The following is a 13051-nucleotide window of genomic DNA, read 5'->3' as shown; positions in this document are numbered from 1 at the left end:
TTAATAGGGACAGAAATATGATAAATATTGTGACGGTGTACACCATCTCACTGTATGGCTTTGGAAGGAGCACGTTAGCTTGGCTACAACCATGAGCGACATCGCTGAGTAATGGTTCCGCTCTTTGGACACTGCAAGCAACCAGTCAGAGAGAAGTCAGGCGCCAGGCCAGCCCCTCAGCCTACCACTACTGTCGTCACTTTGGGCCTCCTAGCGGCACCAGAAACAATCAGAAATATGTGACCAGGGTATTCTATTTCCAGAGGAATCCAAGGATTTATCCTTGTCCGAAATATATGGATGGTCCCGTCTCCAAATGTAAGGCAGACCGGACGAGCTTCAACTGTTCAGTTGTGAAAGTTCAGTTTGAGTTCAATTCTGCCATCGACTGCGACAGTTCACTTCTGTGAGTGACAATGCTGTGCGTAACTGAGAGTGTTATTGTGTGCGAATTGACAATGAATGCAGAACAGTGCCACTGAACGACGAGGGAAAACAGTGCAGTTAAGAGAGGAGGGACAGTGAATGTGCACCACAGTGAGTGGCGAACTGCGTACCACGTACAGACTTGTGAGACAGTGGCGCGCGCGCCAACTGTGAACCGCGCGGCCGCTAATAATTGTACAGTGACTTTAATCATGAACCCCGCTAGGGTGCAAGTGACAGTTGCAGAAGCGTGTGCAGTGTAATTATGTTTAGTCTGTAAGTGTCAGAGTGAATAACTAGTGTGAATGAACGGTGAGAAGAGAGAGAGAGAGAGAAAGCGGGAACTAGCGAGATAGTGTGTCTCTGCAGTTGTTTAAGGAATTGGCGTTAGCCAATAAATCTTAGATAAAACGCTAGCAGTCGTGTACTTATTTACCTTCTACCCGCTTCCACGAAACAATATACGTTACACAAATAAACACTGCAAACTTCCGTAGCCAACAACTACCACGGATCCCGGTTGCGATGGTCGGAGCCAGGTAAACATTTTAGGTTAGGGAGTGGACATAGATTAAACAGACTTGGGATCATTAAGAAACTCGAATCTTTTCAACTCAGAGCCGATATTGACCCCGAAGGGTGGCATTGTGCTAATGGAACCTTTATTACCCATTGGTTATGATTTTAACGCTTCACAGGTCTCACGTTCTTGGATGAAAATCCCTTAACAGGATATAGCAAGATTAAAATTCGAGCAGCCGAGCGTAAATTTGCCATTGAGCTAATCATGTCTTTCTGAAGTAAACTAATTCCAATGCTCATTATTAAATAATCAAACTTTTTTTACAACTATTTACAGCATATTGAAGAATGAACTCCTGTTGGAGGGATTTAAGGCAATCTTAATTATCGAAACTATCCAAAGAGTCAGGTGTTAATATACTGTAAAGACCTGTTAATATAAAGACATCCTTCTTCTTCTTATTCTTCTTCTTATTCGTCTTATTCTTATGACATTGATAGCCGTCATTTTCCGCAACACCTTGTCGCAAATAGCTCCAAACAGCTGTGAACATGTCATGTCTGGCCAGTGTCGAATATTTTTGAGCCATGTCTTCCGCTATCTCACTAGTCCTCTTCCATCTTAGACTTTCCTTTAATGATGAACTGAAATAAATGGTACTTCGTGTTCGGCATTAAGTGCCCAAGATACCTTATTTCCTTTCACGCTCTCTTTCTATGATCTCCATGCCATTCTTCACTCATTTTTACTGTGACCGGTTCCAGACTTCGGAATACCTTACCAGTCAATGTCAGGGACAGTTATTTATTAACTCATTTCAAGAGATCTTACCCAGATTACCTGTGAAAGCTTGCGACTGACGTGTGTACTGTACAGCTGAGTGTGTGAATGGCGATAGACTGTATTTCTCAGGTATATCGTCGTCGCCGGGACAAATTTTCCTATGTGATTATATTTTACAGATATGAAGAGCGAGAATTCCTTGACAATATTCACACGATATTGCACCTTAGATGACAGAACACTACCGGCCAAAGTTCTAAGCTAAAATATTTCACATAGGAGGTTTTGTCCCGACAGCGACGATATGTAGACCTAGCTGATAGCTGTCTAATATGTGCATTTACTTTGCATGCGCATTTTAGCAATATTATAGTACATTATATTGTTTAATGTACAGGATAGGCTACTATTTTAGTTCCTTTATAAATGTGAGTGAGAACTTGTGTGTTAGCAAATTTAACTCTGTTAAATTATAAGGTAAAATATCTGACAAAATAATTAATGTATTTTGAAAGAAGACATATAAATTAATAAACAAACAAACAAATAAATAAATAAGTAAATAAATAAATAGATAAATTCCTTTACTTTTATTAATTTCATCTACGCTATTGGAATTTCCAGGTTGAGTCGTAAAACGCTTTCCTCATTTTTGATATTTTCCATATTACTTGTTCTAAGTTGCACCGATACATAAAAGTCTAATAGCGACGATGGGATGGAAATGGGCTAGGACTAGTAAATAAGCAACCGTGCTTTAATTAAGGTACACTAACTCCCCAGTATACCCGGAGGCCCCGGGTTCGATTCCCGACAATGTCAGGGATTTTTACCTGGATCTCAAGGCTGATTCGAGATCCACTCAGCCTACGTGATTAGAATTGAGGAGTTATATGTCAGTAATATATCATCCCCGGAGTAGCAAGCCAAGAATAATGGCTGAAAGGATACGTCGTGCTGACCACACGACACCTCGTAATCTGAAAACCTTCGTGCTGAGCAGTGGTCGCTTGGTAGTGTGACCGTATCGGCACAGTTAATATTTATTTCAAATGATATGCTTGGTAAGGAAGCAGGCAGCAAGCTTTCTTTGTGTGGAAGTTGGGAGAAGCATTAGATTGTGCAATAGGACGCCCGCCAGAGCGGCGCCTTACACACCCACTGGGTGGCTTAAAGAACCCCCGGACTAGGAGCACGTCATAGAAGAAGTAGCAGAAGAACACTATTTTGCGACTCCATATTTAAAAATGAATGCCAGCGTACAGCGATGCCATAGCGATCGGGCCAATTTTAATGTATTTTCGGCTTAAATAAGGCTTGGTTAAAAAAAATGCATCCGTCAGAGCAGTAGAAAGAATATTGACAAAAATTTAAAGTCAGGAGTTATTGTAGAAGAGATTCTCCAAGGTAAAGGCACTTAAGAACAGCTTACGTAACCAACTCGGCGTACTGACGCGGCGAGTGAATCAAGATGTCTTTGGGGATTCACCATTTCCCCTCCGATCTTATTAATTAATTACTGCAGATCCGCCGAACATAATCAACTCCGCATGGCATAGCGCACTTGTGCGTAACCTAGTCACACAATCTAGCGTATTGCTGATTTCAACAGGCTGGTTTATCCAGGAGAGGTCAAAATAAGGGAGGAGGCAATGCCCGCTAGCCACCCCTATTCCCGGCTTTGCTATAAGTTGTTGCACTTCCTTGGGGGAGTCAGCAGTCGAGGACGAGCTTCAGAGGTGGAACCACGGTCGGTTCACGAGCGGTAACTACCTCTTCTTTGTCTGAATAACTGACACAAAAAAACCGGAGTGAAGTTCTAAAGATGTTTTCCAGTGTGCAGTGATGGTAGGAAATGTAACTGTATGACAAAAATATTTGTGCGACATCCGATCGCGAAGTAAACTCTAAATACTTGTAATTGTGTCGTAGGTTGTGACTGTGTAAAGTTGAGTACGCCGTGGGGATCAAACTCCGGACGGAGAACGCTCATCGCGAGGTTGATGTCTGTAGCATTGAGGGAGCTCATTTTTCGAGGATTATAATTCTGGGATTTTGGAAACTCTGCTTCAAAAGAAAAGCAGTCGTCGTGTGAAGAAATACTATAAAATAAATCCATGTAAAATTGAGAACAGGATTTCAGGATCAAATTATCACACTAAGTTACGGGGAGTGATAAGTGCAGGATCTGAACGATCTAGACAGAAAATTAGGAGAAGGACGGTTGATTTATATCACGGAAGTAGGAGGCGATAGACTTGGGAATGAGGAGATCATGAATGTTCAACTCGCCTAATTTAAATGAAATGGACTAGCTGAGGTATTCATAATAATTAGCATCACGTAACTTGCATCGGTCATAGAACGATAGAGGGGAAGTTTGATGGTGTCGAGTGATCGACAAGTGTGCAAGATTGTGAAAATATAATTTCAGTGATCTGTTTACCAGGAAGATGGATTACTCCAGCAATGTCATCGAACTCCTAGAACTCAGGACTGCACGAGCCAGCGACATGGAGTGAGCACTGATGGCAGGCCCCCGGAATTCCGGACGGGCCAAGATGCACCAGAACTGTTGAGTACCGAGCTATTTTTCTTCCAATGTTAGTATTTCCCCTTGTAGATAGAGTTAATGTAAAGATAGGGTTAATGATGATGTAAATTGATAGGTTAAGTAACCCGGAGTGGTCGGAAGACCCCTTGTTCAATTTGATTTATTTAAGTAGATATGGGAAGGGAGTAAACCAGGAAAGATGTATAGAGTTTGGGACCCCTTTTAGAGCCTACATGTGCATGCTATACTATATATTTTTGTTATGAGTGCTGAGAAAGATTTGAGGGGGAAAATGAGTAGAAAATTGTGCAGGTTTATATCGTAGATCTCATCTGCGTGACTGCATCAGACGAGTAGGGATTAGCAGGTGACAGGATCATTAACATGTGCCTATACAGAAATTAATGTGGAATAGTGACAGCACTAAATTCATAAAGGTAGAAACAGTAGTTTGTTTTGCATGCAAGTGTATAAGTTTGGCTGTAACTGAAGATGTTCGAGAAGGTATGTGCGGAGGTTCGAACCCGGCCCCCCTACACATTAGTTAGGCTAATAAAGTAGAGACTTATTAGTTGAGTTTGATCAAGTCTGATTATTATTATTATTATTATTATTATTATTATTATTATTATTATCTTAAAGTAATTGGATCGGTGATTTTATACCGATATATCTCGAGCAACAGGGTAGAGAATGACAGGTACATAATCTCGCCTCAGAAGGCAGAGAACTGGGAACATTGCTGTGGTCAGTGGCTGACGTGTGGTGAATATTAGGAGGGAGAGAAGATACGAGTTGAACCCCAGACCTCCAGGGATATGAGAGAATTTGATGAGAGTTAATGGCTTAATTTGAGAAATAATTCTCGTGTATTGAAAGTGCATGGGCTGGCTTGAGCAATGAATAGATTGCGCCAGTTTCTAATGAATTAAATTGTATAGACACAATGTCCTAGTGTAAGCAGGTTGGTTGGTGTCTTCAGCCTCCAGACAGTGGAAAGAATGACCACCGTAATTTACGAGCGAGGACGGGAGCGACTTGTGAGGGTAGGTCCCTGCACAAGCGAAGGAGTTGGTCGTGCTAACAGTCTGCCTTTCCTTTGAGAAACAATGACAGTAGAGTTCTGTGATTACCACATATGCCGTAAGCCATGAACCACGAAGCAATGTAGAATTTTTCCGTTGTATGACAGTGTTCACATAATTAGGGTAAATTAGGGTTTGATTGCAGGACCTTTGTTGGAGACGAACATAGTCTCCAGTTCGAACCTCGATTGCACACAGACAGGACTGCTGCTCGCACAAGTAGCGGATTCTACGAGATGAAATACAGCCATTTATATTTTGTGTTGGTGTATAATATATGTTTATTTTCAGGGTGTAGTCTTGTTTTGTGTTAAGTACTGTTCTGCACGAATTTAGACTTCTGATAGTTGCTGTAAGTGACGAGTTCGTTGTCAAGCCTGTGTTCGTCTGATTTTGATTTCATTTTTCTTCTAATTCTTGGAGACGCGTAACCTTATTTTTTCTTCTCCATGGTTTAAGTAAAGCTTATGATTATTTCTCCAGGATACTTTTATTCATGTATAGATATTTGGTGGCGGTAGATGTAAGATAAACGACCACTCTGAGGTGTAACTGGGTTAGTGTAAGTACATTTTAACTTAGTGATGTGGGATTCGGTCCCAGGGGATACTGGCATTTGGAGGAAAATGGTTCGTAATTGTAACTGTAAATAGGTAATATTTGTTATTTTTGTTTTTGTGTAACACTCAACAGTTTTAATGGTGATAGACAACAAAAACCAGAGGTAGAGACGTAGTATGTCTATGAGTACGGTCATCCCTTGGGGATGTGTACTTTTTTTGTTGTATGTCAAATTAGGTATCCATCAGATTGTTGGTTCGGATGGAAGTTTTTCTTTCATCTGAAATATTATTAGGAACTGTGGTCATCCACATAGATATTTTAATGGAATGTGGATGAAGTTAGCTGATGGATGGTAGCACGGATTTTACCGTTGCTAAGTAATTGTATTCAATTTGTCAATTTATATTAGTTTACCAAGGATGTCATAGTTTGTATAGATTTCAACGAGCGCCTTAGTAAAATGGGAAAAAACTTACTTGTGCCTATCTCTACCGAAGAACAAGCATCCAAAAACCTCTTCCGTTCATTGTAGGCCTTTAAGATAGTTTAAGTTTGATAGCCTCTACATGCCGCGAACGGTCTTCGACCCTGAGGAGTCCGTGTTCAGACCTCAGGAACGGGAGAGTAGCTTTGACCTGGCTGTGCACTATGGCCGATAACTTCTCATGTGAGAGGATTAACGATACAATCCCAATGAGGGGAAATCGGCACATTCCGAATAGGTCCGTTGACTATCGACTTCCGTGGAGCATGGTCCCATGTGTTCGTGACCCGAAAGGGTTGGTTTGTTGTCTCATAGTCCCATGAGTCATGGGGGACGGTGGGAAAGGTCCCAGTAGGCCAAGTCCCTTCAGGACTAAAGTGACATGGGGTTAGATTTTCTTAATCTCCAGAATATATCACAGATATGTATCTAAACTGTGTAGCGAACTGATTCAATCCGCACTTGTTGCCTCAGTGGACTGACAAAATAATCACCGTTTAGTGATGGAATAGTAAAGTAATATTTTCCTATATATAAAGCAAAATATGCAGTTTATTTGCTCAATATATATACTTAAATCATTACTCCACTCTAAGAATATTTTGATAATAGTGTTGGATGACAGAATATTGCTCCATTTATAAAGTATATAGGATTGGTGTTGTAAACAGTGCACAGTGAGTGGGTGAGAGAGAAGTAAATATAGAATGAAGAAGGTAGACGAGAAGAGAAGAAACCAGTATGTGGTTGTCACTCCGGCCGCCGGGTTCCATCGATCGCCAGTGAGTGGCCTTGCGCTTCGCTCCGCCCTGTTTAGTCCTGTCCCGGAACCCCCGCTGCGCTCTGGTGTGCGTTTCACGTTTGGCATGGACTTGACAACCCACAATTTAAGAAATGTTTTATTTACTCAAGTCCGGTTGCAAACTTCGGGAACAAAATCCCTTACAAACCGGCGAAGTCTTCTGAAATCACTCTTTGTTGCGTATGAGACTCCTTCTTTTCCAATTGAAACAAGGTACTGTCGGCGCATGAATAATAATAATAATAATAATAATAATAATAATAATAATAATAATAATAATAATAATAATAATAATAATAATAATAATAATTTGGGAATTATATACATTGTAAATAATACAAGACATGTTATTTGAGTCATCAGACCATAGACTCGTTTGAGGCAGCCCTCCATAACACCCTGTCCTGTGCTAAACTTTTCATTTCTACATAACTACTACATCTTACATCTGCTCTAATCTGCTTGTCATAGTCGTACCTTGGTTCACCCTTACTGTTCTTACCACCTACATTTCCCTCAAAAACCAGCAGTGCAATGCCAGGGTATCTAAATGTCTCCTATCATTCTATCTCTTATTCTGGTCAAATTTAGCCAAATCGATCTCCTCTCACAAATTCGATTCAGTGTCCCTTCATTCGTGATTCTATCTACCCATCTCACTTTCAGCATTCTTCTGTAATACCACATTTCAAGAGCTTCTATTCTATTCCCTTCTGAGTTAGATACTGTCTATGTTTCACTTGAATACAATGTCAGGCTCCAGAGGATAATCTTCAAAAACATCATTCTAATCCAATATCAATGTTTGAGGTGAACAAATTTATTTTCTTAAGAAAGGTCTTCCTTGCTTGTTCTAGTCTGCATTTTATGACCTCCTTACTACTACCATCATTAGTTATTTTACTGCCCAAGTAACATTGTTCATTTACTTCCTTTAAGACTTCATTTCCTAATCTAATATTTCCTGCATCACCTGACTTTGTTCCACTGCACTCCATTACTTTTGTTTTAGTATCATTTACTTTCATCTTGCATTTCCTCCCCAAGAATCTGTGCATTCCATTCAACATTTTCTTCAGATCTTAAACAGTGTCAGTTAAAATAACAATATCATCAACAAATCTCAGGGTTTGGGTTTCCTCTCCTTGGACTTTGATTCCCTTTCCAAATCCCTCTTTGATTTCATTTATCGCCTGTTGTATGTAAACACTGAAAAGGAGAGGGGACAAACTGCAGCCTTGCATCACTCCTTTCTTGATTGTTGCCTCTTTTTTAAAGCCACATAGTACTAGTTAACACACCTAATGGATCAGAAGGTATTATTATTATTATTATTATTATTATTATTATTATTATTATTATTATTATTATTATTATTATTATTATTATTATTATTATTATATTTACTTACCACAAATTATACAGATTTTATGGATGGTCTAGTGAAAAAGAGCAAACAACATGTACATTAACTGCTTCATAGACCCACTACTCTAATATTTACGACTAGCAAATGTACCCGTGCTTCGCTACGGTACTCTACATTGTATACGGATTCCTCCGTAAATTACTGTAAAGGCAGTGAGTAGGCCCGTAACTTGGCAGGGTGGGCTCGCGACCACGGACCCTTAGGTGAGTCTCCAAAGCGACTTCAATTTATTAATATATATATTATATTTCACCCCCCTACCGAGGGGTTCTAGGGGCGTCTTGCTCCCACAGTACTTTTTCCACATAGTAGGTTATATTTGTACGCCCCCACCGCAAAGGGGGCTGAAGTTGAACTTTAAAAAATCCGAAGTGTCAGTATTCATGTCAGCGACCCCGAAATCTATGGATTCGACACTATTTTCGATTATTTGTATATATCACTCCCCCCCTCGCCACAAAGGGCGTGAAAATGAAAGGCCTCCACACGTAATACCGTGCGAGTTGAAATAGAACGAAAGTTGACCAAGGGAGGTCGAAAAGGATAGATGAAAGTGAGAAGCCTAGCACAAGGAAACAGAAGCAATGTCAGGACTCAGCTAAGGCCCCGCGATCGCCAACCCATACTCCCTACTTAACAGCCCCTGAGGTTGCTTGTAGTCGCCTCTTATGACACGGCATCATGATAGCACTCGAATTCGACTGCGACTGACAGTAGTAAAGGGAACGTGCCATTATAATGAAAATACCTTCCCTATTTCCAGTCATAGTGTAGTTGGGGAAGTATCATGAAATCGCAGGTGGCCTTGGGTGTTAGCAATCAAAAACGTGATGGAGTTTTTCCGTTTTAATGCCAGGCCACCGTGTGTACTTCCAGTCGCTGTCGAGTTGGAGAGTTCCCATTACAATGGGATATCTTGTTTCCTTTTTCCAATGATAATCAGTTGGGGAGTTTTAACTATAATGGCAAGCGGACTTGTCTACCGACAGTATTAGTCCAATTGGGGAGTTCGAGTAGAAGTCAGAGTCGAGTTGGGAGTTTTAATTATAATGACAGTTCTGCTTACTTATTTTTTTGCTATTTGCTTTAGGTCGCACCGACACAGATATGTCTTATGGCGATGAAGGGATAGGAAAGGCCTAGGAAGTGAAAGGAAGCGGCCGTGGCCTTAATTAAGGTACAGCCCCGGCTTTTGCCTGGTGTGAAAATGGGAAACCACGGAAAACCATCTTCAGGGCTGCCGACAGTGAGGCTCGAACCCACTATCCCCCGATTACTGGATACTGGCCGCACCTAAGCGACTGCAGCTATCGAGCTCGGTTGCTTACTTAGTGCCGGTCACAGTCGAGGTGGAGGGTTTCCGTTATTACGGTAGATCATTTTTGCTATTCCCAGTCAGATGAGTTGGAAAGTTTCGGTTAGAAAAGAAGGCCCATTTGTCTACTGTTAGCGAAATGTATTTAGGGTTCTTCAATATAATGGCAGGCCCACTGGTGGGCAGGCGGTCACAATCGAATTTCAAGGTTCCCATTATCATTATAGGTCGTCTTTGCTATCCCCAGTCACTGTTGATTTGCGAAGTTTTCATTGAAATGGCATTTCCGCTTGCCTATGGCCAGTTAGTATCAAGTTGGCGACTTTTCATGACAATGTCAAGCCTTCTTGCCTATTACCAATCAAAAATGTGTTCGGGCGTGTGGGTTATAAAAGTAGGTCCCCTTGCTACTGCCAAACCCAGTCAATTTGGGGGTTCCCATGATAACGGCAGATCTTCTTTCCTATTTCCGGTTATCGTGTTTTGATTATATTGCCAGGCCCCCTTGCGTATTGGCAGTCACAACGAAGTTGGACAGTTTTCATTGTAATATTATTCCAGTTTGTCTACTGCGAAAAACATTGAGTTGAGGAGTTAAAATTATATTGGCAGGCCCCCTTACCTTCTGCCAGTCACAACCGACGTGCGGTATTTTCATTACAGTGGCAGATCCTCTTGCCTATTGCCAGTCACAGTCGAGGTGGAAGGTTCCCTACCGCTACAGACAGTAGATTTGAGCAGCTTTGGTTATGATGACAGCCAACGGCCGTAGCCGTGTTGAAGCACCGGATCCTGTGAGATCTCCGAAGTTAAGCAACACTGGACGTGGTCAAGATTTGGATGGGTTGCCACGCGCTGTTGGGTGGGGTTAAGGGAATGGAGGAGCGGAAAGGGACTGGCCACCCTACCGTACGTAAACTCTGGCTCAGGCACACCTCTACGGAGGTTCGGACCTGCCTTCGGGCAGAATACACCCTTTAGTTATGATGTCAGGCATACTTTCTCTTATTGCCTGTCACAATGGACTTGCGCAGGTTTCATTATAATGGCCGGCCCACTTGCCTATCGATAGCCACAGCCCTCTTTCCTATATTCAGTCATAGTGTAATTGGCGAGGTTTGGTTATAATGGTAGTCCCGCTTGCCTACTGCGAGTCAGAATCGAGTTGAGGAGTTTTAATTATAGTAGCAGTTCCCCTTGCCTACTACCAGTCACATTCAAAATGGGGAGTTTTCATCATCAATGCTGGTAGAGTTTACCAGTGCTAGTCACAGTCGAGTTTGAAGTTGCTATTATAACGGCCGATCTCCTTTCCTATTTCCAGTCATAGTCGAATTGGGAAGGATTTTTATAATAGCAAGCCCCTTACCTACTGCAATTCACAATCGAGTTGAGGAGTTTTAATTATAATAGCACTCCCCCTTGCCTACCACCAGTGTCAATCAAGCTCGAGAGTTTTCATTTTAAGGGCAGACCCCCTTACCTAGGGCCAATCGCAGTCAATTCGGAGAATTCCCATTTTAACGTAGGTCTTCTTCCCTATTCCCAGTCAGTGTCGATTTGGCCAGTTTTCATTATGTTGGCATGCCCCCATTTCTACTTCCAGATAATCAACAGTGTGCTTGGAAAAATTAAGTAACACTGATGATCTTCCCATAATTAGGAGTCTATTCGTTTATGGGATCAATTTCATTTAATTTGTCACCAGTACACGTACTGAAGCGAAGGAAGAACAGAGTCATTGAAGAACCTCTTGATAAACAATGTTTCGTGTTTTATTTTCTGGTGCACATATAAACAGGGACTTGCTGCTGCTGACTCGGGAACATGCGACGTACAGTTGCCCGTGGGAAAAGCAGGGTGATCTGAGGTCAAGTCCAGCAATACTCAACGTCTGGCCCTGGGATTTATTAATAGTCATCGCAAAGCAGAGGCTGACTGGAAACTGCAGACGCTTGAACTCAAACGGGTAGTTGGTTAGGATTAGTGGTATCCGCGGGATAAGAACTGACTCTCCTTCACCGCATCCAGTCATGATAGTTGCCTCTATCACATGTTTGTGGAGGGCGTTTACCTGAAGTCTTGTCCCATTGCACAAATTAGGTGGGCTGAGATTGCGCATGAGTATGATTGGTGCGCCGATCTTTAAGGTAATTTTGTGCGATGGAAGCCCCGGAGCCGTTATAGAATTCAGGAACTCAGGAGGATAGTGAACTGCGTCGTCAGAGTTGATTACTTCATTGACAGACGTATAAACTGTCTCCTCGCCGTGGAACATTGTGAGGATAGTCGAATTAATGTACGCCGCTTGTTCATTAGTTGGAGTTAAGATCGCTCTGCAGCAGAGCCATGAGATGGGTTTGCTCCTAATATTTTCTACGTCCGGGTACACCGATGAAATGAGAGCTTCAAGGTTAGAAAGCGACAAACAAAATTCATCAGAAAGAGTAATGATCCCGTTACTGTCTCCCAGTGAGCCGTTCCCAATCGACAACAATATTTCAGTGAATGTATGTATGTTTTCATCACCACCTAGATGTACCCTCATATTCTGTGTCAGAGACAGTTTTTTGATATTTGGCCAAAGTGATGATCTCCTTAATGAAGCGTTCACTTCATCTGCTCTGCTCCCTCTTGGAACAACCGGTAACGTTTGACGAAAATCACCAGAAAAGAGGATAGGGACACCTCCAAAGAAGTTATCACTGTTTCGGATGTCCCGCAGCGTTCGGTCAACTGCTTCAATCGCCTTTCTGTGAGCCATAGTGCATTCATCCCAAATTATAAGACTGCAGTCTTGCAGAACCTTGGATATGTTACTTTGTTTTGTGATGTTACATATTGGTGACTCTGTGCAGTCAAGATCTATAGGCACTTTAAACATCGAGTGAGCAGTTTTGCCACCGGGTAAAAGAGTGGCTGCGATCCCCGAAGAGGCTACTGCTACAGCAATCTTACTATCCTGTCTGATCTTAGACAACAGTAAGTTAATCAGGAATGTTTTTCCAGTTCCGCCCGGAGCGTCTAAGAAAAACATTCTACTTTCCTTATTTCTAACACAGTTTAATATTTCCCGATATACTACA

The sequence above is a fragment of the Anabrus simplex genome, chromosome 1 (assembly GCF_040414725.1).
Source record: "Anabrus simplex isolate iqAnaSimp1 chromosome 1, ASM4041472v1, whole genome shotgun sequence".
NCBI lineage: Eukaryota > Metazoa > Arthropoda > Insecta > Orthoptera > Tettigoniidae > Anabrus > Anabrus simplex.
The sequence above is the reverse complement of the archived record's forward strand: the minus strand, read 5'-3'. Positions refer to the sequence as shown.